Below are 27,083 nucleotides of genomic sequence, written 5' to 3' on the forward strand. Positions count from 1 at the left end.
TTGTGCCCAGTAGTTCACTGCATCCTCAATCCTATAAAAGGGCATTTTTACATTCAGCTATTCATCATGCAGGTTCTATAAGTTTTTCACCTGACAAGCTTAATAAAGAGATGAATTTATTAAAAAAGCTATTGCAGTTAATAATGGCTATGATCCCTCGTTAATTGAAAAGATCTTCAAAGTCAAAACAGACGCTAAAGTGACTACGGTACTTTAGGCATCAGTGCTGTTTCTGACAATAACAAGTAGCTACAGAAAGTTCTTCTGTTCCATTTTTGGGCCCTATTTCCTATAAAATTCGTCGTCTTCTAGTTAAAAAATATGGATGGAAAGTTAACTTTCCCTCTGACAATAACGCAAAAAAATCTTATTCACAATCTCAAGACCACAGTTGCTCTTATACACAATTCAGGAGTTAATAAAATCACATGTGATACGTGTCCCGTTTATTATATAGTACAAACTGGAAGCTCTTTCAGTGAGAAGTACAAGGAATATTTATTGGGAAAAAGAGGCATTAATGCACATAATTCCATTTTTGAATATTATCTTTTAATTTCTGGTCGCAAACCGAAAAGTGTTGATGAAATTTCCATTATGCATAGGGAAAAGAAAGGTCGTAGGCTCGACGTACTCGAAGAGCTGGAGATTTTCAAGTATATTTCTAACAAGGGAACCTCCCCATCGCACCCCCCTCAGATTTAGTTATAAGTTGGCACAGTGGATAGGCCTTGAAAAACTGACCACAGATCAATCAAGAAAACAGGAAGAAGTTGTGTGGAACTATGAAAAAATAAGCAAAATATACAAACTGAGTAGTCCATGCTGAAGATAAGCAGCATCAATGAGAATGCAAACTTAGGAGCGCCGTGGTCCCGTGGTTAGCGTGAGCAGCTGTTGAACATGATGTCCTATGTTCGAGTCTGCCCTCGAGTGAAATATTTAATTTTTTATTTTGAGCACATGTTCAGATTTGCTTGGACATATGCAGGATTTGACGGTCCACACACGGAAAAATTTGAAAACGTTAAAAACATATGTTTTGACAGAGCACAGGGAAAACTATGCTACTGTGAAACTTGCATTCATTTGTTGTAGTTTATGTGACAAACTCTTATGTTTTCATAACTTTTTTGTGAGTGATTATCACATCCACAAGAAAACCTAAGTCAGGCAAGGTAGAAGAATCTTTTTACCCATTCGCCAAATGTACAAGTTAGGTGGGTCGACAACATATTCCTGAAATGTGACGCACATGCCGTCACCAGTGTCGTATAGAATATAACAGACGTGTTTTCCTGTGGAGGAATCGGTTGACCTATGACCTTGCGATCAAATGTTTTCGGCTCCCATTGGAGAGGCACGTCCTTTCGTCAACTAATAGCACCGTTTTGTGGTGCGGTCGCAAAACACAGACACTAAACTTATTACAGTGAACAGAGACGTCAATGAACGAACGGACAGAACAAAACTTTGTGAAAATAAACTTTTCACTCGAGGGAAGACTTGAACCAAGAACCTCTCGTTCCGCAGCAGCTCACGCTAACGACGGGACCACGGCACTCCTGAGCTCACACCATCCTTGATGTGACATATCTTCCGCATGGACTACTCAGTTTGTATATTTTGCTTATTTTTTTCATAGTTCCACACAACTTCTTCCTGTTTTCTCGATTGATCTGTGTTCAGTTTTTCAAGGCATATCCACTGTGCCAACTTATAACTAAATCTGAGGGGGGTGCGATGGGGAGGTTCCCTTGTAAGTGCGATGGCTTCATCCTCAATGAACGGTTACAATTACGTAACAAAAATCTATTCAGTGGCTTTAATCCGCTACTCGTGGAGTTTTGATTCCTTAATTTTTTTTACTATGTTTCCCTTCCTCTAGTTCCGAAACATCTTTTTCTTCGAATCTCATGGATGTACAGTACTAAAGTTGCCTTCATGTAGATATTTTCAGGATTGTGCAGCCGTTTGTATAAATATTCCTTAATATCCTGTGTTTTACGAAGTGGTAATTTCTGGACAGCCTAATAGATGGCTCTGTTACACATCATTTGCTCGACTTTTCTATATTTTCACCAGTACATTAAGCTCACTTCCTTTGTATTTTGTTTTTATAATTAAGCGTTGTGTAATTCAGTTATTTCTGTTATAATGTCTCAAATTGGCACATGTCACTTTCCGCGCCCGATAGGAGGCGCAATTTTTATTGCGTTCATGGCATCAATGTAAGCCATTGAACTGCTCAGTCTGATGTTGTTGCTATCAAGGCATACGTGCCAAAGGCTTGAACGTATTTCATTTTGATTCTTGAATGGAGCATATCTGCTAGAAACTTAGACCACTGCTTTCTCGCAATGTAATTTTACATAAGTAACCTTTGTATGCCACGACAGTTGTCATGTTGGTTAATAATTTTGTCAAACTTATTTTTCTATGTATTATTTTATAGGGTTTCTTAAAATTTTATTCTGATGAAGACATCCTTAGTGGTGTCAAAACCTAGGTCAATGTAACAGTTATTTGCAACCGGCTGGCTGTGTGATTCCCATACTGAAACTTATATATGGTGGCTAAGAGACAGGCATGTTTAAAACTGTAAACTATCTACAGCAGTTTAATGTTAGGATTTGAATCGTTGTTTGGAGACTGGTAGAACATTGGGCTTGCAGTTCTTCAGTATTTCACAAGGTAGCGAAGCGGTACATAGAATTACAAATAACATTCAAGAACAGTCAGTGCATAAAAATACACTTGGATTTGCCTGTGTCGTCCAAAACCCGCGTTGATCAACAAAAATATCGTCCAAACGACGGTGGTTGCATTTTGTACAAAATTACTCAAAATCCGTCATTATCAACCCAAATGACAAAATATAGGCCAATCTGGTCACCCAGGCGGTACTCAATTATGATAACCCGTTGGGATGCGGAACGATGTGGAGGGGTTTGTGGAGAGTTGAAAGAGTATGTGATGACAGCACATTCGATGCGTAGATCGTTCGTTTCTAAGATAATTTTTTTCAGCTTACAACTTGAATTCGACCGAGCCGACTGCACCTTCGTTCCTCCCCCCCCCCCCCCCCCCCCACACACACACCCCACCCCCCCATTCGTACAAAATCTATTTACGCTTTTGGAATACTATAATAACTGAAGCCACGAATTCTCTGCATAACTAAATCTTAAAATATGCTCGCATTAATGCACTAACAAATGACGAAACATTCACAATTACAATGAAAACATCAAACACGAGAATTCCGTCTTTTGTTGTGATGCATTTTGTTCTGTTTGAAAAGAATGTACAACAACCAGTTTTCGTAAATTCTCCACCAACTGGGGTAGCTCTGGGCCATGGCGCGCTGAGCTAGCAATGCCTGAATTGTGGGGAGAGGGGGTTCGAATCCATCCGCTGGAAATCTTGAAAATGGTTTTCTATGGTTTCCCACTTTTTACTTAGACAAATGCCAGGGTTTTTCCCTTACTATAGGCCACAGCCAATTTCTTCCGAATCCCTTTCATTCCTTGAAAGTTTCCATCCCGTTAAAGATGTAGTCTCTCTGCTTAAATGAAAAGAGCTTCATCGAATGCAGGTGGATCATCTCCTCAGAGACTCATGGTACTAAAACCCGTAGTTATACTGGAAGGTGGCTAGCGATCGTCATTTTGTAGTACGTATCTGTGCATACAGATGGCTCACCTGGGGAACGGTGCTATCATGTGTTCAAGCTTTACTGCAAGAACGACGTTCTAGTGTGAAATGTCTTATTCGTAATAACATGGAACAGTGAGTCCAACAGTCATAATGCTAATGCATTCATCAATAAACGTCACATAAGCGACAAAGTATGTTGTTCATCGTATAAGATTTTATTAGCATCGTAGACTGTATAACCTTATTGTCATGGATAAATACTAACTCATTTATGAGGTCGCATATATTAGAGGTCTACCTGAAATTAATGCGTGACCCCATGAGAAGATCCCAAAACTGTAACTCATGGTTCTTGTGTATTACATTTTCTTTTATGAATAAATTTGGTTACTATAGTTTCAGATTGACTGCTAAAATAATATTTTTTTTAAAAAGAACTACTCGATCACTTACGGCAATTGAGACTGAATTGAGAAACTTGGGATGCTATGACGTGCTGAAGAAATTCTGACTTGGTTTCAGGAATGTTGTAAGTTTAAATATAAGATTGTTGTACGAGAAAATAGCTATTTTCAAATGAGATTTGAACCCTTTTAACTTTGTAAGATATTGAACCCAACGTTATGATTCTTTCAATATGCGACAGAGAACATTATGTTAGAAGAGAGAGTTGCCTTTTGTTAGCAAAGAAGCAATACATGACATGATAATTTTAATGGAGTGAAGTTATACTGCCAAATAAAGAAATATTTAATTGCACATTTGGGTATTTCTTGTACAGGGTAAGAAACAATGCCGCACTTGGAGGTCGACATGTGAGTCCTCATTCCAACTGAAGACAAAAGTATATCTGGCAAAACCTAGTCCCACTAACAGGTTTAAAGTAAATGCGATTTGAAAAACGAGGTCCCGGCAACAGAGTGCGTGCAGCATGGCCAACAACACGTAGCATGAACTCAGCGTTGTGCCAGAGGTATCTTATTAGCTCACTGAGGCGACGCAATACCATAGGGAATGGATATACACACTCATCGATGTACGAGTCACGTTCGTCCCAAACCTTTTTTCCAGTGAAACTAAAAAATTGTATCCAATTCACACCGCCATATGCTGTATCTTGTATACATCTTCATGTTACTCTTACCTTTATTTAAACATTAAGACATAACATGAACGTCTTACAGACGTAAATGACCACTTTGCTTTGTCCATGGCACAAATAAAGCCTCTATAACATACACTGAGCTGACAAAAGTCATAGGATACCTTCTAATATCACGTCGGACCTCCTATTTCCTGGTGTAGTGCAGCACATCGACTTGGCATGGACTCAATACGTCGTTGGAAACCCCTACAGAAATACTGAGCCATGTCGCCTTTATAACCGTCCATAATTTCAAAAGCGTTGTTAATGTACGATTTTTTGCACGAACTGACACCTCAATTATGTCCCATAAATGTTTGATGGGTGGCCAAACCATTTGCTCGAATTGCCCAGAATGTTCTTCAAACCAATAGCGAACAATTGTGGCCCGGTGACATGGCGTACTGTCCTCCATAAAAATTCCACTGTTGTTTGGGAAGAATGTCTGCAAGTGGTCTCCAAGAAGCCGGACATGACCATTTCCAATCAATGATGGGTTCAGTTGCACCAAAGGACCCAGTCCATTCCATTTAAACACCGCCTGCACCATTATGGAGACACCACCAGCTCGCACAGTGTCTTGTTAACTTGGGTTCGGGGCTCTGTGGCGTCTGTGCGACACCCGAACCCTATCATCAGCTCTTACCAACTGAAGTCTGGACTCATCTGAGCGACTCACTGTCTTCCGTTCACCTAGTTTCCAACCAATGTGGTCACGAGCTCAAGAGAGGCGCTGCAGGAGAAGCTGTGCTTTTAGCAAAGGCACTCGCATAGGTTGTCTGCTGCGATAGCCCATTAATGCCAAATTACGCAGCACTGGCCTAAGAGATACATTCGACGTACGTTCCACATTGATTTCTGCGGTTACTTTACGCAGTGTTGCTTATCTATTAGCACTGACAACTCTACCCAAACGCCTCTGCTTTTGGTCGTTAAGTGAAGACCGTCGGCCACTGCGTTGTCTGTGGTGAGAGATAATGACTAAAACTTGGTATTCTCGGCACACTCTCTACACTGTGGATATCGGAATATTAAATTTCCTAACGATTTCCGAAACGGAATGTCTCTTGCGACTATCTCCAACTACCATTCCGCGGTCAAAGTCTGGAAATTCCCGTCATGCGGCCATAGTCACGTCGGAAACCTTTCCACATGAATCACCTGAGTACAAATGACAGCTAGATAAAGGCACTGCCCTTTTATACTTCGCGTACGCGGTACTACCGTCATCTGTGTATGTGCGTATCACTATCCCATGATTTTTGTCACCGAAGTGTTACAGTTGATATCATAATATCGTCTGTATGTAATGGGGTAACCCGCATCTCGTGGTCGTGCGGTAGCGTTCTCGCTTCCCACGCCCGGGTTCCCGGGTTCGATTCCCGGCGGGGTCAGGGATTTTCTCTGCCTCGTGATGGCTGGGTGTTGTGTGATGTCCTTAGGTTAGTTAGGTTTAAGTAGTTCTAAGTTCTAGGGAACTGATGACCATAGATGTTAAGTCCCATAGTGCTCAGAGCCATTTGAACCATTTTTGCAATGGGGTACAAAAAATTACAATAGGTAGGCTCCACTAGATCGCGCACTATGCTATGTACAATAATTCCATTCTCTCAGAACATTGAACCTCCACAACCAATCCATTTCCCTGGCAATGCTCCATTTAAATAGTTACGTGTGCGGTCCTGAGGCATCGACTGCACACCGGCCGCGAAACGGCATCAAGAAGGCACTGACTCGCGCCAATGGAAAGAGCGGGCAACGTCACACCCCAAGGAATGGCTCTGAGCACTATGGGACTCAACTGCTGTGGTCATAAGTCCCCTAGAACTTAGAACTACTTAAACCTAACTAACCTAAGGACAGCACACAACACCCAGCCATCACGAGGCAGAGAAAATCCCTGACCCCGCCGGGAATCGAACCCGGGAACCCGGGCGTGGGAAGCGAGAACGCTACCGCACGACCACGAGATGCGGGCTCACCCCAAGGAAGACAGAGCTCAGCATCATTACTGACAAGTGAGTAATAGGAAGGCGATACTTACCCTGCGTTCAGCGAGTAATAGGGACTAAAGTAACTGCATGTAGGAAACACAGGAAGCCACTTCATAACGAGAAGTTATGTTTCTTTCCTTTTTACACAAAGTTTTGCATTAATTTGGAAGCGTTACGTACAGATCATTTTGGATTCCTGCCGCCGGCCATCGCAACTTCTCTCCTCCTTTGTTTGTTTCCCTGCTGACTCCCACAGTAGTCGACACATATAACGCCGCAGATTACAGAACCAACGCTGCCTTCGCTCTTCGCCGCTCCGTCATAGTGCGTCACTAATACTTCTCCCTTTTCTTTCAGAGGAGCATTGCTACTAGTTGTGTTCTTTCTTGCAGACTAGCCGCAACGATACCGCTACTTGTATATTTGCATTACTTATAATTTGTTGCGGCGCTCGTCTCGTTAAAATGGCCTCTAGCCTGCCTCCTACACCACCTGCACCTACACCTCCGGCTGCTGCTGACTTCGATCTAATGCAGTTTATTCAGTTTCAGAACCACAAAATGTCGGAGTTGATCATGGCAGTCCAGCAGCTCATTAAAGCACAAGCTGCTACTTCATCAACTCCGTCACAACAGCCAGCCCCAACCATAGCACCGGCTCCGTGCATTCCATCATTCTGTGCTTTCAATGAACAACAAGAGGAATGGAACGAGTGGTACGCTCAGTTCGGCGCTCATTGTGCTACACATCAAGTGCAAGGTACTGTGAAACTTTCTGGTTTCTTGCCAACGGCCGCCACGTGTCGCTCGGAAGTTATTCCCGACTAGTAGGTCGGAGCTGCTAGTTTTTGAAGATTAAGTTTCCGTCCTCAATAAGTATTACTAGGATCAGACATCCCATTAGTGGGTCCCAGAATTTCAGGGTTTGACACGCAAGTGTTGTTGTCAATGTAGCTGTGGATAGTAATATAGTGACGCCATGATTAGTAACGCGATTAAGTACACTGTACTAGAGAGTAGCATTCATGAACAAATTCTCAAACATTCTGATCCTACTTTAAACAAGTGTTACAATTATTGAACATCAAGATCCATTAGATAGTGCTACAGAAAACTTTTGTATCGCTCTCATTTCCAGTGTAATGCAAAGTAACGAACAGGTACTGAACATCAAGATCCATTAGATAGTGCTACAGAAAACTTTTAGATCGCTCTCATTTGCAGTGAAGTGCAAAGTAACGAACAGGTACGCCTTGCAACCGGCCACCACGCATAAACAGTCCACCACACCGTGGACGGTGTAAAAAAGTATCAATGCGTGTGTCTACTGTGAAAACATGTCCCTGCTGCTTTTACACCCTTTCTTTCTCCTTTCATTTGCTTGTGTCTTTGTCCCGCCGTTTTCGCAGGGTCGGCCTAGTTGTGATCGGATTTGCCACAGTTAATTGAAAGGGTGGCTAGATGCCCTTCCTGCCACCACCCCGTACCCCCCGGGATGGAATCAGTGTACCCCAGCTGTCTGCGTATAGAGTAATCATGAAATAGTGCAAACGTGGTGCAAATGTTCAAATGGTTCAAATGGCTCTGAGCACTATGGGACTTAACTGCTGAGGTCATCAGTCCCCTAGAACTTAGAACTACTTAAACCTAACTAACCTAAGGACATCACACACATCCATGCCCGAGGCAGGATTCGAACCTGCGACCGTAGCAGTCGCGCGGTTCCGGACTGTAGCGGCTAGAACCGCTCGGCCGCTCTGGCCGGCGGTGCAAATGTCTGCGAGTCGTTCAACTGAGGTGGGGACGTGGGGACCAGCCTGGTATTCACCTAGTAGGATGCGGAAAACCGCCTAAAAACCACATCCAGGTTGGCCAGCACTCCGGCCCTCGCCGTCAATCCGCTGGGCGGATTGGATCCGGGGCCGGTGCACCTGAGTCCAGGAAGCAGCGCATTAGCGCTCTCGGCTAACCTGGCAGGACCCGCTGCCACAGACAAAGATATCTACTCTGTGCCGCTGCTTTCCCACACATAAAAGACAAAATTGCCCTTCGCGGAATGCGACTTGCTTTACCTGTGGAAAGCCAGGTCATGTACTGTTTGTGTGTTTGCAACAGAAAAATACCTCTACCCACGTTCCACATTTGACAAAATCTTGCTCGAAACTTAGTTCATATAACGGTCAGGACATTCGAGTGCTTGGTACATGTAGTTTGCCTGCCACCTTACGGTATCACACCAGAACACTGACATTTACAACTCTGCGTTCACGAGACTTTGAAAATATTTTTAGGTTAGGTTCATTCGATTTGTTTGGTATTCGTATTCAGGCCAATGCACTTTCTGCTTCCTGTTGGTCCTGATTCTGAATTCGATGCTACTGCCGCATCTTGTCAAATTGACGCGCACAACACTGAAGTTTTACAGACTTTTTCCACTGCGCTATAAGAAAATTGCACAAGCCACAGAAGCAGACATTGACTTGAACCTATTCTTGTGTTACATCCATACTGTTTGACCCCATTCCGTGTAAACTATTCAGAATTCTTTTTCGCGCCGATGTTATGCTCGTCGACATAACTTCTCCGTCCAGCACAGTATGATTACAGAATGACTCTGGACAATCGTGTTTGCCTGTTTCTCAAGTGTTGCAAAAAGATGTGTTGAAACTGCTCCACCGTGGACATTGGGGAATTGTCCGCACAAAACAGCTCGTCAACACTGCACTTGGCCAGGCATCGACGCCACATTGAACAGATGACATCACAGTGCGCACTTGCGCGGTTCCTCCCCAAACGTTCTCAGTTTGGCCCCAGTCCCATGGCAACGAGTAAATATTGACTTTGCTGGTCCCTTTCGGAACACTTGGCTTATTGTTGTGGACTCTTTTACCGAATATCCATTTCCGGTGCCCATGAACTCGACTACGTTGGGTAGTACCATTCAGGATTTGTCATCTATTTTTTGTTTGTAAGGTTCACCTGAACTGTTGGTTACAAATAACGGACCACAGTTTATGGCACAGCCGATGGTATCACTCACCTTACCAGTGCTCTGTTTCATTCTCGGCTGAATGGAGACGCTGAACGATCTATGTGTACGTTCAAGCAACAGATGAACAAACTGCATGCCTCCCACATACGGAAGCAAGCGCTGCTGCTCTTGCTCTCAACGTACCGCTCCCAGCCCTGTGACGGAGCTTCTGCTTGGTCGGCGCCACATAACACTGCTCCAGTTGCTACATCCACCACAGCACATGGTACATTCCAAGTCTGGAAGTATCGCTTTGTGCCTAATAATTCTATTCTTTGCCGGCCGCTGTGACCGAGCGGTGCCAGGCGCTTCAGTCCGGAACCGCGCTGCTGCTACGGTCACAGGTTCGAATCCTGCCTCGGGCATGGATGCGTGTGATATCCTCAGGTTAGTTAGTTTTAAGTAGTTCTAAGTCTAGGGGACTGATGACCTCAGATGTTAAATCCCATAGTGCTCAGAGCCATTTGAACCATTTCTATTCTTTTCAGAGTTTTTGGTCACACCAGGTGCTGGGAGAGAGGAACAATTCTTCGAAATTTGGGCGTCTTTTCGGAATTTTCTGACCGACGTTCCCCTCGGAGCGCAGAACAGATGGGGAGCGGACTGGGGTTCGGTGTCTCCGTTCGCCTCCCGGCTCCTCACGCTACCCTCCTTCCTGTCTCCCCTGCCCCGTTGTCGTAAGATGACCCCCATACACGACAACAGTGGGGCATTTTTTATTTGAGGGGGGGCAGGGGGAGGAGGGAGGAGTGTGCAGTCCTAAAACATCTACTGCATACCGACTAATGCAGCGCCGCGAAACGCATCAAGAACGCGCTGACCCGTCCGCCAATGGAAACAGCGGGCAGGGCCACACCCCCAGGAAGACAGGGTTCAGCGCTCCCTTTCAACGCTGATTTAACCAGCTGCCCATCGTTGGTCGGCCCCATTTTGGATGCAGACCTCGAGAACATCAGTACAGAGTAACGGGAAGACAATACTTACCCTGCGCCCAGCGTTCTGCGAGTAGTGATTGTGGGTAAAGTAATTCCATGTAGGAGGCATAGGAAGCCACTTCATAACGAGGAGTTATGTTTCTTTCCTTTTTAGAACTAGAGTGCCCCATTAATTTGAAAGTATTATGTACAGATCATTTAGGATTCCTGCCACCGGCCATCGTTACTTCTCTCCTTCCTTCTTTGTGTCAGTGCTGACTCCCACAGTAGCTGATACAGCATTACGCACATTCAATTCAAACTATGGCGGTGCACCATCATGCTGAAACCATAGTCGTCACCAAACGCCAAGCGCAACCTTTGCTAATGCGTCAGGCAAAACACTGCAAAGAAACATACGATACAGTGGCGCATTCTACTTGTCCAGCATTAGGTAAGAACCTAACAGCACTCCCGCGATTCCAGCAAATAGGTTTATATCAAAGCGTACCTGAAAGTCGGGTTCATCGGTGACCTGTGGGTTGTGTTCAGACTAATAATGGCTGTTGTGGAAGTTGAAAATACCTTCACGAATGAAACTCGATTCGTCAGTCCATATCACATTATTTACAAAATGATCGTTGTCTTCCACTTGGTGCAAAAGCTGTTCACAAAACTGTACTTTTCGGATATGGTCTTCTTGCCGCTGGTGTTGAATTAACGTGTAAGGTTGTGGATGCAGTTCATCGTGCAACACTTCAACAACCAGTCTTTGAGATATCTGGAACAGCCCTACAATATCACAGGTACTTCGACGGGGTGATTGGTGAACGGTTGCAAGAATCGTGTCCTCTGAGGAGCACGTCTAGTCCTTGGACGAGCTCAGTCCATTACATGCGGACGAAGATTAACGGTTTCCTGAATGTGTTACTCCACGCGACGAAAAACATTCTTATTAGGATGGCTCCTTTGAAGCTACTGTGCAGCATACGCACGAGGGGCAGCAGCTTGTTATTGGGTGCATCCAGCACCAAAACCATATCAACGTATTCATCAACTGTGTACTTCATGGGGGAGCCGCCCTACATGAACCTGCCAGGACCAGTTACGGCTGTGCACTGCTTATAAACGACGAGAACTAGGAAACGGACGTCTCAAAAATAGAAAAAAAGGAACCGAACGAGAATTCGAACCCTAGTTCCATGGTGGATGTGGATTTGATGTTCAAGCAGTGTACTCAGTGAGCTACGACAACTGGCAAGCTAGTGCAGGCTGGTACATGTACCTCTATACATTCTGATGTGCTGGACAGTAAGACAGTGGTGCCAGTTCGTCGTTTTGTATATTTTTCAAAATGTATCCGCTCTCATTTTGCTAGATACACATTTGTCTTGAATCTGAATGTGGAACTGCATGCCTACATACGAGTGCCGACTTTTCTCTTCAACATATACATGTGGTTTCTCACCTAACTTCTAATTTTAGGAATCTTAACAAGAAAAGATGTCATGATCACGTAATCAACATATAAACTCGTATTATGTCCTAGCAAACAAAGCTGTAAAATGTAATTAAGACTAGATATACGGGAATTTGAATAGGTAATAATCTAAGTCTGCTCGACACAGCATTTTGGTAGAAATAGAATGTGTCACGTTTACATGACCAGGGGTTCTGTAACCTGACGTCACGCTCAACGCATTCTGTGATTGGCGCTGCTGACCTGCAGGTGCAGCACGCATCAGCGGTAGCGGCAGTGGTTCGAATGTGCAAACTGCGATACAGAGCCTGCTATGAAACGGCACCGAGGGCATTTCCATGGCAACCTTGCCGCTACCACACCATTTGCCGCGCCGTAGACCCTAATGGGAACCGGGACTAAGGCGGCATTCACGTTGCATGCCAGAATGGGTTGGGATGGGATGTACTGGTCCACGCGACGTCTAGGCGGCACAATCCACCGTCTTAGAGTATACACACTGTTCTCCGATTTTCATGCTGTAAAAACTCTTGACCTTATATCAGACTACACCACATCGTTTTATGAACTTACTTTTTTCTTCAAAACTTTACTTTCCTCGAGAGGAAAAACACCTACTTTTGGTTTCGCATGTTTTTTTAGTTCTGTAATGTTTCTCAATCGATTTCAAGAAAGTATGCGGTTAAAAAGTCTGATTTTTGTATACGTGATATTGTAGCATCTTATCTTCTCAATAAAACATTTACCTTTTCGCAATATGTAACAGTCAGTGTGAAATGACAGCATACTTGTCAAACATGTGCACTTGATTTACAAATCTTCTTGTGAAAAAGTTTGATAGCGGGTAATTTACTGTTAGATACGTTTTAGACCAAATATCATTGCGAGAAAAATACAGATAATACTACAAAAAAGTTTTTGAAATGGTAGTGGTATCTTTCTCCGTTCACAAGTAAATATGAGTTATTGAATGGCGTCATTGCCACGATCATAAGCCTATGAGTTCGTGCGTAGTTACCGTAGTGTCAAACTTTGCAGGACAGAAAAAACGAGTTACTAGCGGTCACTGCAGGTCTAGTGTCGGTCTCTCGCGTTCTTTTTATGATCCTTGTCCAGAAAACTCCAACTATATACGATTTTTTCCCTCGGTGATTACAGTAAGCCACACTGAACATTATAAAAGGCAAGCAATTGTTTATTGTCAATATCCAGCAATTAGTAGAATGTACATTTAGTATTTGGAACTATAAGATAAGAAGAAATTAATCTGAAACTTTGCTGTGGATGGATTGTATCAAAAGCTTGCGATATTGTACATAATTGCTTTGTAGTGGGAGATGAAAAACGACAGAGGCCCAAAAATAGAATGACAATTATAGATGTTTCCAACTATAGGGTGAATAATGCACAACAAGAAGTTCCGTTTTGAAATTTTCACATTTGTATTTCTGTGAGAGCAGTGTACTACAAGTTGTAAATAATTACATCTCATTTATATCCCTAAAGAGCACTGACTTAAATTTTTCTATTTTAACAGGAAGTGGGAGTTAGGATTTCATGTCTGTCGATATCTAAGTAATTGGAGAGGGTTAACAAAAAGAATAATGGGTAGGTTCAGCGTACCTTCAAGCACAGTAGGGTCATCACACATTGCTGCCGATCGACGATCGATGATGTTGTGCGTCTCGTCGATCTTTTTTTTTTTATTATTATTGCCTTTATTGCCCTTGACGCGCCAAGCTGCACTGGTAAGTGGTAAGGGAATCCCCACTCCTCGACAACAGCTGACGTCGTAAATGACATAGGTGCAACCATCAGTTTTTTACCGCCATCCAATCTATGCTTAGTCTAGAACAATGATTTTATTCTTGGTATTGTTTTGACAGTTTAGTGAGTCGTCGAGCTTTTATGCAAAGAAGAAATAAGAGGTTATGGACTCATCCAATGCACAGCGACAGAAATTTAGCAGCGTTTTTTACTTTACATAAGGAAGAAAACACTTCCTTGAAAAATTTTGTTCATATTTCAGGCTAAATCATATTTCAGTATGTGCTGCAAAACATTCAAGACCGGAGGCACAACAGAGAAGTAATTAGCGTCATCATCTTCATTAATATCTTTGTGTCCCTTCACCAAAAGTATTTTGTTCATTTCGAGTTGCAAAAATTCAGTGTTTTTGCCACTAGTGTTTTCTTTTCTCCTAATGATGCAGTAGTCGGCAGTGGCGATGGTTCATTGACTAGAACCAATGACGACATCTCTGACTGATCTTTGTCTTGTGACACCGGTTCATAGGAGAAAATTCTTGAAGTAATGCCATTTGGCTCACTGGTTCTCTTTCCATTGACAAGGAACTGTGCATAGTTCTTTGAATTAACATAGCTTTTGAGAAACCAAGGCTAAATGAACCTACTTTTCGATCGAACACCTGCCCTGATTTTTCCAAATTTTTCATGTTTTTCTCTGTTACTGTGTTTAAGTTGTTTCTATTTTAATGCCACCGTTTTGATATGACTAATAATAAAATGGTGTAAAAACGTGGCTCTTTAGTTCTCTATTGTTACAGATGTATGAAAATAGATGGAATATGTAGATGTAGATGGACCAGGTAACCTTGCATGTAGATTGACAATACTTGTAATTTATCCTCACTGATTGTGAAACGTGAAAGAACTATTTCTTTGACGAAAAGAAAAGAAAAGAAAGTTTGTGCAGTGATACTTCCGATAAAGGCATACAGGAAGCGTCTGATATACACTCCTGGAAAATTGAAAAAAGAACACATTGACACCGGTGTGTCAGACCCACCATACTTGCTCCGGACACTGCGAGAGGGCTGTGCAAGCAATCATCACACGCACGGCACAGCGGACACACCAGGAACCGCGGTGTTGGCCGTCGAATTGCGCTAGCTGCGCAGCATTTGTGCACCGCCGCCGTCAGTGTCAGCCAGTTTGCCGTGGCATACGGAGCTCCATCGCAGTCTTTAACACTGGTAGCATGCCGCGACAGCGTGGACGTGAACCGTATGTGCAGTTGACGGACTCTGAGCGAGGGCGTATAGTGGGCATGCGGGAGGCCGGGTGGACGTACCGCCGAATTGCTCAACACGTGGGGCGTGAGGTCTCCACAGTACATCGATGTTGTCGCCAGTGGTCGGCGGAAGGTGCACGTGCCCGTCGACCTGGGACCGGACCGCAGCGACGCACGGATGCACGCCAAGAACGTAGGATCCTACGCAGTGCCGTAGAGGACCGCACCGCCACTTCCCAGCAAATTAGGGACACTGTTGCTCCTGGGGTATCGGCGAGGACCATTCGCAACGGTCTCCATGAAGCTGGGCTACGGTCCCGCACACCGTTAGGCCGTCTTCCGCTCACGCCCCAACATCGTGCAGCCCGCCTCCAGTGGTGTCGCGACAGGCGTGAATGGAGGGACGAATGGAGACGTGTCGTCTTCAGCGATGAGAGTCGCTTCTGCCTTGGTGCCAATGATGGTCGTATGCGTGTTTGGCGCCGTGCAGGTGAGCGCCACAATCAGGACTGCATACGACCGAGGCACACAGGGCCAACACCCGGCATCATGGTGTGGGGAGCGATCTCCTACACTGGCCGTACACCACTGGTGATCGTCGAGGGGACACTGAATAGTGCACGGTACATCCAAACCGTCATCGAACCCATCGTTCTACCATTCCTAGACCGGCAAGGGAACTTGCTGTTCCAACAGGACAATGCACGTCCGCATGTATCCCGTGCCACCCAACGTGCTCTAGAAGGTGTAAGTCAACTACCCTGGCCAGCAAGATCTCCGGATCTGTCCCCCATTGGCGCATGTTTGGGACTGGATGAAGCGTCGTCTCACGCGGTCTGCACGTCCAGCACGAACGCTGGTCCAACTGAGGCGCCAGGTGGAAATGGCATGGCAAGCCGTTCCACAGGACTACATCCAGCATCTCTACGATCGTCTCCATGGGAGAATAGCAGCCTGCATTGCTGCGAAAGATGGATATACACTGTACTAGTGCCGACATTGTGCATGCTCTGTTGCCTGTGTCTATGTGCCTGTGGTTCTGTCAGTGTGATCATGTGATGTATCTGACCCCAGGAATGTGTCAATAAAGTTTCCCCTTCCTGGGACAATGAATTCACGGTGTTCTTATTTCAATTTCCAGGAGTGTATATACTGCACAAGCTGAAGCAGAGCTTAGCAGCTTGTGCCGTCAGTCGCCTCGCGCCGGAAATAATAAACATTGTGGATGACCATGATCAACTGTCCGTGGTTTCCTTGGGAGAGGTGAGTGGGGTTTGAACATGGATACATCTAGACAATGTGTGTAACCTGACACTGAAGTCTTGCTGACCTTGGGAGATAAGATCGTTATCTTGCCTTGAAAGGGCACAGATGCAAGCTGGAGCAGAACCAATTATTTCTGGTATTACTGTTTTATGAACGACTGGAAGTTAATTATGACAGTAGAGAGATATTAGAGAGATGATAAGTCATACTATTAAACGACATGTAGCTGTGGTTTCGGTGCGGTGTAATTCGATGGCGTGTAAGTTGAGAAGAATTCCCTGGAGGAATATGGTGTTGGCGTTTAGTTCAAATTTCAAAGCTGATTTGAGAGAACAACAGTCAAGAATTGCTCTGTTGACCGTTGGTGCCAACGATTAACAGGAAAATAAAAAACCTTTCAACAAAATCTCTGGAGGTGAGGCTGTATTATGCTAGGAAGTATATCGGAAATTACTAGGAATAGTCAGTTAAGTATCATACAATGTAGGCTTTCTCGTCCAGTCCTTACTTCAGTTAACGAATCTGGCATGGGACCTGATGTAACATACCAACAATGTCAATCTCAGCTGTGTACCAGTGGCTCCTTTGTTTTATAGCCTTTTTTGTTTTCAGCAGAGTAGAGAGCGATCTGGACTATTCCAAGTTACTTATGTGAGGCTCACTACAGTGGTCGAAGTAATCGCCAGTGAGATAGTAGCTAAAGTGAACTACTTTTTATCTTTATCTCGCTGTTAATAGCAGCGCAGTCGCCCTTTTTCTAGCGACAGTGGTGGCGGAATGTAAGGACTCAGATCGGGGCTTGCTGTGCTTCCTATCAGTGTTCATTCGTCATATTTTAGTACGTGCAGAGGACAAATACTATACGGTTTGAAGGACATTGCACGCCGTGCATCGTTGATACCGGGATTTAATGATATAGCAAAGTTTTATCTAAACAGTGTTATCAGAAATTGCTTGAGCAATGCTTGCTGCTACAGCTGTGCGTTGTTACGTTTGAAGTTGGGGTACTAGCACGCCTAGATAATAACATAAAAGTTTTGGAAGAGCTTTAATATCAACTGTTTAGCGCAAATGCAAGCAGTTGAAAACATGGGGGTCCGCAGAATTTTATTGAAGAGGGTAGAAGTTTATAAAACTGCTACTGTTGATATGGTGATTCTGAAGACGTGTCATGTCCCAAAAACTAAATATTACAGGAGCTGCACAAAACGTATTCTACACAAAGAGAGGATATTGTCACGGCCCGTATTAGCCTTTATACCCTTTTATTCTCTGTTTTACGTCAAATGAGTTGTGATTATTATCCAGTCTGTCTATGCTGTTAGAACTATGCTATTATTTTTATCTAATTTTGTGGTTTTATTTTATTCGTACACTCATCTAACAATATTTTTATAATCATTTACATTAGCTAGCAAAACACGTGCAATGACGGAAGAAAATCCCAACACCAATAAGGAGTTGCGCGAGATAAACGAAAATTGTTTGACATGTTTCTACGTCTGAGAGATGATGTCTATTCAAATTTCGCGCCAGTCGCATAAGAGTGGCGCTAGTAGGGCCACTCTGAGGATGCAAATCAGGTTTGCTTTAAATACGCACTGTAACGGTTGTGAGCGTTAGTTACGTTTGAGACTGGACGCAGTCAGTTGATGTTAGTCAAGAATGCCTTTGATACGACGAAGAGGCCAATTAACAGCTCACAGAGTTTGAACGGGATCGTATAACAGAGCTGCGAGAAGCTGGATGTTCGTTCCGCGATACTGCGGAAAGATTTGGCAGGAATGTAGCCACTGTACATGACCGCTGGCAACAGTGGTCATGAGAATGTACGGTCGCAAGATGACAACGAACGGCTATGCGACATTACCGAGAGGGGAGACCATCGTGTTCGGCGTACGGCTCTGGTGCATCGTACTGCGTCTGCAGTAGCAATCTGAGCAGCAGTTCGCATCTCAGTCACACGACGAATTGTTACAGATCGGTTAGTTCAACGACAGCTCTGAGCCAGATGCCCTGTAGCGTACATACCACTGACTCCAACCAACCGCCATTTGCGACTTCGGGGGTGTCATGCGGGAGCTCTCTGGAGAACAGGGTGGAGGTATATCTGTTGCGATTTCTGACGAAAGCTGGTTCTCCCTCGGTGCAAGCGAGGGCCGTGCGTTGGTTAGGAGTGGGCCAAGTGAGGGCCTGCAAGCAACCTGTCTCTGGCCTAGACGCATTGGATCTACCACATGGAGTTACGGTCTAGGGTGTGTTCTCGAATGACAGCAGCAGCACTCTCGTGGTTATCTCACGCATTCTGACTGCAAATCTGTACGTCAGTCAGGTGATTTGAATGGTTGTGCAGCCATTCACGAACAGCATTCCAGGGTCTTTTCTCCAACAGGATAACGCTCACCCACATACCGTTGTCGCGAGCGAACATGTTATACAGAGTGTCGACATGTTGCCTTGGCCTGCTCGATTGCCAGATCTGTCTCCAATCGAGTGCGTATGGGACATCATCGGGCGACAACTCTAGCGTCAGCCACAAACAGCGTTAACCGTCACTGAATTGATCGGCCAAGAGCAACAGGCATGGAACTCCATCTCACAAACTAACATCCGGCACCTGTACAGCACAATGCATGCATGCAAGTTTGCATCCTTGCATGCAACATTCTGGCGGTTACGCCGGTTATTAATGTACTATCATTTCACATTTGCAATAGCTTATCTTACGCTTGCATTAACCTTTGCTCTTACAATGTTAATCACTTAAATATGTTACCTAGACAAATGTATTCCTGAAACATCAGTAAACTACGTTAATTATTTCTTGGTGATCGGATTGTTTTCCGTCAGTGTGCAATCTATTGTCACTTTATCACAGAATCTAACAAGCTAACTAATGAAAAAACCTAGAGTGTATCTAAAGCGTGATCTATTCAACACTCGTAAATCATTAGTAAGGCAATTGAAATCAGAAGATACACTGAAAAATGGCCGTTTAATTTTTATATCCCTTCCTACACTTCCTTCCTACTTAGTAACATCAACAGGTGTGTGGCAGTGCAGAACACACAGGCTGAGACAGAAGCCAGCATTTACGGCCAGACAATCCACCTGAATCTTTTATATTTTTAAAAAAGCTATAGAAACTCTGTATTGAAAAGTTAAAGCTGTTTTCAATGACAATGTTGTCTTCTACTGACTGAACCTCGAGAAAGAAGAAACACTCCATTTACTACCAGTTTTGATTGCATACCTATTGGAGCAGATTCCTTACACTTTACTGAATTTAGTTACAATGTGGAACAATGCATTGCTGAAGGCTCCTACTGTTTTATGCAGTCAAAAATAAAAACACAATGCACACTTAATTTCGCAGCTGCAAGCAAAACTGATAATTGTGTACTTCTCTGTACTGTTAATGAAACAAATGCTTGATAAAATTTGTTAATACACAATGGGATAAAAATTACAACTTGGATAACAGGGTAGTTTGCAGTCAATTGACCATGTTGAACTTGGTTCGTGTTATATTATCAAATTTTTGAAAAACGTCAACCCTCCCCCTGTTACAAAAGTAAGTTGAAACAAATACCAGCTCTTGCCTCTTTTAGGTGATGTTGGTGAGATTTACGTTCAAACATGCTGCATCGTATTGACAGCTCATGAACCATTTCCACGTTCTTCTTTCCCTCGTACTATTTTACGTGCAATTGCTATCTCAACAGCAGTACTTATTAGAGGGCAATGATCAGAAGCCGATAATCATTATCTTGAGCAGAACGCAGCCTCATTTAGTCTGTTTTAAGCTTTAATCTTGCCTCACACGTAGCACAGAACAGCTCTGTCTTTCCAGGGGTACACACCACTAAGAACTGTTACGTACTGAGCGCATATATGCAGCGCGCCACTGCCTCGCGGGGGTGGGGTTCCCCAACTTGTGGCCGGATACATCCGAACATTTGCAAATTATCGGCTAATCAGGGCGAGATTACACTCTTTGGCAATTAGTATTTCTCTGGCGTAATTACTACACATTTCTAATGAAGCAATTTTAAGTACGAAAACAATATAATTACTACAGTCATATAGAGTCGATAAATACAGTAAACGGTATTAGACATATGAAAAAAAGTTCGACAAAAAAATATAAAGCTGTGGTAGATGTGCGTAACGTGTCAGAGTAATTACGTTGGTTTAAGTGTTAACTCGACATTTTTTTGAAGGTCGATCCCTTAGGTGGCTAAGAGCTAAGCAGATTTCATTACCTTTTGTAGTTACAGTTTCCTACTGCCTTAATTAAGATGACGTATTATATGACATATAAAGCATACTACCTCGTCTTTAACACAAAGAAGACGTCCAGAAAACCAATCGAAAACTAAAGTAAAACTTCCAAAATTATCACCAGAAGTTCTGTGAGGGCACAATACTAAATTATACGACGTGAAGATGGTCTCGTAGCCCGATAAAGGTCCGGCCAAAACAAAAATAAAGCAAGCAGCTTCGTGTATGTATCTATAAATAATGTCATTCGTGTATTTCATTAGGGTGCAGAGTACACTGTATTAATAATAGATTGCAGATGCCACTTTTTGAGTTAATTATTCAAAGTATCTTAGAATTCACGACATAAGGCTACAAAATACTCACAAAATATCTCTTTATTCATATCCCTATAACGTTATGTTTACACTGAAAATTAAAAATCTTAAGTTCGAAAAAACTGAGGTGAGAAGTTCCTGTTGGATATCAAGAAAACGAACAAAAAATACGACTGAGCAATACTTCTCAAAGAGAAGACAGGAAATAAACTTACAAAATACCTTATTCAACTCTGATGCCATATATAACATTGTTTGCTTACAAAGCCTCAAATCTGATCATATTAATAGATTTCTTGCATTATTTTGATGTCCCCACTTTTCTAATTGTCGACTGACATAATGAAAGCTAAATCAAATATGGTTTTAGCCTATATTTCTTCGCCTTGAGAGCTATTACAGGCCACGTGTACACATACATCTTGGAACTTTGGCCAATGCCGCAATTAACGGCCGAGGAGGAGAAACAAGAAATGCATTTTCAAAAACGGCGGAGAAGGAGAAACAAGGGATGCATTTTCAAAAACAAAAAACAAGGTTCAGCACACTGACATATGAACATCAGTATCAGGTCAAAAGCATACGGGCACCCCTATGTAAATGGAACTGACTGCTATATGTCATAAGAAGCAAACCCGCCAGCGTACAAAGAGTGGGGAGCGTTGTGTTGTCAATGGATCAGCACTAATAGCAGAATGGGTCGGCAGGCGGTTCAGTGACTTCGAACGGTGGCTTGTCAGTGGATGTCACTTGCAGCCATTTCAGTTCCTCTAAAGCTGTCCTAGTCTACCGTTGCTGATGTGACTGTGAAGCAGAAATGCGAAGAAACAACCACAGCTAAACCAAGATCTGGGAGGCCTCAGGTACTGACGGACAGGATCCGTCGAACAATTCAGATGGTCTTGTAAAAAATCGCACGAAATCTGCAGAAGGAATCACCTATGAGCTCCAAAGCGCCACCAGCAGTGCAGCTAACTCAGTGACGGCGAAAAGTGGACAAACCTCATATTAATGGTCACTAACTAAAAGCTGTCTGGATACTTTTCGTCAGATAGTGTATATCTGCATCTTCATATGTACACCACAAGTCTTTGTTCTCCACATGGTGGAAGGGCACGTAATAACACTATTAGTGGCCTTTAGTCCAATTCCATTGCGGCATAGGGTCAGAAAAAGATGATTGCCCAAGCTATGCATCCAAGAGATACATTATGGAGGCAAGGAAATTCTTGCACAGTCTTCCCCGTACAGCGTGTATCTAAATTTACCCTGCAGCGTTTCATTGTAGCAACATCAGCCCCTTTCAAAACTTCTCATTTCACTATCACCAATACACCTTTCGACAGGCTATATGAACCTGTTTCAAATCCAGGAATATGTCTCTCAATCTGATCAACGTCTGTTGTCATGCATTTTTGGCAAGTACTCCAAACACTGAGCAGTTTTCTAGCATACATCACTCTAGCAGCTTGCACGCGCTTTTTATTGTACACGCATCACGTTTTACTAGAATCCTCCTAACGAACTTATATCTTTGACACTCCCTCCCAAAAACGGACTTCATGTATTCACCAGATTATATATTGTCCAGCACAGTGCACTGGATTTTTTTTCAGTCAAAAATTCTTTCAATCAGTTTCAAGCAACTCCATTCCAACTTTATTTGACCTCTGACATTGCAACAGGATATCGCGGAAAACACCTGCTGCTTATTGCCAGCTCGCTCGCTAGAACCCGCAGTTAACTACACTCCTGGAAATGGAAAAAAGAACACATTGACACCGGTGTGTCAGACCCACCATACTTGCTCCGGACACTGCGAGAGGGATGTACAAGCAATGATCACACGCACGGCACAGCGGACACACCAGGAACCGCGGTGTTGGCCGTCGAATGGCGCTAACTGTGCAGCATTTGTGCACCGCCGCCGTCAGTGTCAGCCAGTTTGCCGTGGCATACGGAGCTCCATCGCAGTCTTTAACACTGGTAGCATGCCGCGACAGCGTGGACGTGAACCGTACGTGCAGTTGACGGACTTTGAGCGAGGGCGTATAGTGGGCATGCGGAAGGCCAGGTGGACGTACCGCCGAATTGCTCAACACGTGGGGCGTGAGGTCTCCACAGTACATCGATGTTGTCGCCAGTGGTCGGCGGAAGGTGCACGTGCCCGTCGACCTGGGACCGGACCGCAGCGACGCACGGATGCACGCCAAGACCGTAGGATCCTACGCAGTGCCGTAGGGGACCGCACAGCCACTTCCCAGCAAATTAGGGACACTGTTGCTCCTGGGGTATCGGCGAGGACCATTCGCAACGGTCTCCATGAAGCTGGGCTACGGTCCCGCACACCGTTAGGCCGTCTTCCGCTCACGCCCCAACATCGTGCAGCCCGCCTCCAGTGGTGTCGCGACAGGCGTGAATGGAGGGACGAATGGAGACGTGTCGTCTTCAGCGATGAGAGTCGCTTCTGCCTTGGTGCCAATGATGGTCGTATGCGTGTTTGGCGCCGTGCAGGTGAGCGCCACAATCAGGACTGCATACCACCGAGGCACACAGGGCCAACACCTGGCATCATGGTGTGGGGAGCGATCTCCTACACTGGCCGTACACCACTGGTGATCGTCGAGGGGACACTGAATAGTGCACGGTACATCCAAACCGTCATCGAACCCATCGTTCTACCATTCCTAGACCGGCAAGGGAACTTGCTGTTCCAACACGACAATGCACGTCCGCATGTATCCCGTGCCACCCAACGTGCTCTAGAAGGTGTAAGTCAACTACCCTGGCCAGCAAGATCTCCGGATCTGTCCCCCATTGAGCATGTTTGGGACTGGATGAAGCGTCGTCTCACGCGGTCTGCACGTCCAGCACGAACGCTGGTCCAACTGAGGCGCCAGGTGGAAATGGCATGGCAAGCCGTTCCACAGGACTACATCCAGCATCTCTACGATCGTCTCCATGGGAGAATAGCAGTCTGCATTGCTGCGAAAGGTGGATATACACTGTACTAGTGCCGACATTGTGCATGCTCTGTTGCCTGTGTCTATGTGCCTGTGGTTCTGTCAGTGTGATCATGTGATGTATCCTACCCCAGGAATGTGTCAATAAAGTTTCCCCTTCCTGGGACAATGAATTCACGGTGTTCTTATTTCAATTTCCAGGAGTGTACTTTTCCTATGGAAGTTTCATCCGAGAAAAGTTTACATTCCTCTAGGTCTAGCATCGTTCCCAAACCGAAACAGCGCATTACCACAGCTTCAAGAACATCATGTCGACTTGTATGATATGGGTTCACAAATCTAAAGTAACTGTAAATGTTACAGTCTACCCTCTTTTATGAGATGTAAGAGCTTGTTCTGTGCTGATGAACATAATGTATTACGAAATCAGCACATATCTTGTAACGTATTTTGTACAGTACCACATCTGTTATGGGCAACGTGAGAGTAAGCACTAATACAAGCACATTATTATTATTATTATTAGCAGTAGTATTAGTGGTAAAATATTATCTTATGTTATCATTATTAGTAGTAGTAATATGGCTATGGGAGTCATGGCACAGTTGACTTTTGCATTGGGGTTACCTACACACAAACTCGGGGGCAATGACCTTGAATGCATGTCATGAGCCACATCCTCTTATATATGTTGTCATCGTCAAGCCACACACCCTCCCTTTCCCTCTCCCGTCCCCCACTCCTTCCTTCCCCCTCTCTTCCTCCTCCCTCTCCCCAATCTCCTGCCACCAATCACAGCAATGGAACAAAATGAAACAATCAATCAAATATCCAAAATGGTGTAACTAGCCTGTTTATGCTAGTGTGAAAATTAAATTAAAAAAAAAAGAAAGAAGCAGACCCCCTCCCCTCTCCCTTCCAGTCAGTCACGACATAGCACTGAAATAATGTGTAAAAATAACAAGTTCATATAAAATGGCAAAGACACAGGGGTGAGCTGGAAAGCAATGCCTCCAGATTTTTTATGTGAAGACTGTTAAGGCTTTTTAAATAAAACAAACGTTATTAAAATTCTACATCTTTATTTTTCATGTCTAGATATTTATTTCTCAACATAGTCACCTTGACAAAGAACACATTTCTCCCAATGAGAAACCAGTTTATTGATACCGTCACTGTAGAATGTTTGACTTTTTTGATGGAGCCACAACCTCCCCTCTGCTTGCACTACTTCATCGCTATCAAAGTGAAGTCCTTAAAGGTGTCCTTTAAATTTCGGAAACAGATGAAAATCGGATCGAATCACGTCAGGACTGCGTGGAGGATGATTGATCATAGTGAACCCAAATCACTGGATTGTTGCAGATGTCGCAGAACTCGTGTGTGGTCTGGCATTGTTATGCTGAAGGAGAGAGTGCTCCAGGCATGGTTGAACTCTCCAAATCCGAAACTCAATCACAGCACGCTGTTTCTGACACACTGACGTAGTTACGTTACACACTGCCTTGTTACATGCTACAATATGGAGCTCTCTAGCGGAAGAGGGCTGCAAATATGTAGACATGACGAATAAAGACGTAAAAAGTTAATAACGTTTGTTTTATATAAAAAGCTTTAAGAGTTTTCACATAAGAAATTTGGAGGCATTACTTTTCAACCTCCTCTCATATTTGCCAATGCATGCATGCATGCACGATCGCGCTCGCGCGACTGTACACGCGCACTAGCGCCCACACACACACACACACACACACATGCACACACACACACACACACACACACACACACACACACACACACACAATGCATAATGTACGACACCTATCTCCTCTCCTCCAGTAAGAGCCTGGTATTTTAGCCACCATTTAAATGAGAGCACCAATTTTAATGTAGGCTCATCTGGGCTGTATTCAAAAGTACCCAAATGATCAGAATTATGTATCAAAAAATACGTCACACACCCCTCCCTCCTCTCCTTCAATCAGAGCCTAATATTTTAGCCACCATTAATATGAAAGAGCCTATTACAACGTAGCCCCATCTGGGCTGTGCATCTGAGTGACCTGAATTTTTAATCAAAAAATGCGTCACACACTTAAAATAACGAAAATTTTGCCCATTGTATTTTTATTGCTGACTTAAGTACACCGTTTATGGACAGGCTCCCCAGCCGCATCGGTAAATTTAATTTGAATCTACATATCACTCACTATATAATACGAGAACGCATATAAAACACACTCACTATAAACAGTTGAAAATCAACGTTTCCTTGTGCAATGTAAGTAACAAATTGATAATATGTGGTTGTTGAACATGAGTTTTACTTCAAATACTCTTCTGCAAAACTTCAAAAAAGCGAAATGAAATCAACTAATGGTGTAAACTCCTATTGCTCTTCTTCATCAACAGATGGCTGCACAGGTAAAATGTCGACTGTGCGGATCTTACAAGGGAACCTCCCCATCGCACCCCCCTCAGATTTAGTTATAAGTCGGCACAGTGGATAGGCCTTGAAAAACTGAACACAGATCAATCGAGAAAAGAGGAAGAAGTTGTGTGGAACTACGAAAAAATAAGCAAAATACCCAAACTGAGTAGTCTATGCGTAAGATATGCAACATCAAGTCTGATATTAGCTCAGGAGCGCCGTGGTACCGTGGTTATCATGAACAGGGTCTTGATTCAAGTCCTCCCTCCAGTAAAAAGTTTAATTTTTTTTTCAGTTTATGTGACACACTCTTATGTTTTCATCACTTTTTTGGGAGTGATTATCACATCCACAAGAAAACCGAAATCGGGTAAGGTAGAAGAATCTTTTTACCCATTCGCCAAGTGTACAAGTTAGGTGGGTCGACAACATATTCCTGTCATGTGACGCACATGCCGTCACCAGCGCCGTATAGAATATATCAGAGGCGTTTTCCTGTGGAGGAATCGGTTGAGCTTTGACCTTGCGATCAAATGTTTTCGGTTCCCATTGGAGAGGCACGTCCTT

General features: G+C 43.9%; 1 protein-coding gene across 5 annotated transcripts in view; it reads right to left on the minus strand.

The window, feature by feature from the left end:
• LOC124555780 (fibulin-1-like) overlaps positions 1 to 27,083 on the minus strand; it is a 630,166-nt gene that overhangs the window by 488,069 nt on the left and 115,014 nt on the right. The window lies entirely within an intron of this gene.

Source organism: Schistocerca americana, chromosome X, assembly GCF_021461395.2.
Source record: "Schistocerca americana isolate TAMUIC-IGC-003095 chromosome X, iqSchAmer2.1, whole genome shotgun sequence".
NCBI classification, from domain to species: Eukaryota; Metazoa; Arthropoda; class Insecta; order Orthoptera; family Acrididae; genus Schistocerca; species Schistocerca americana.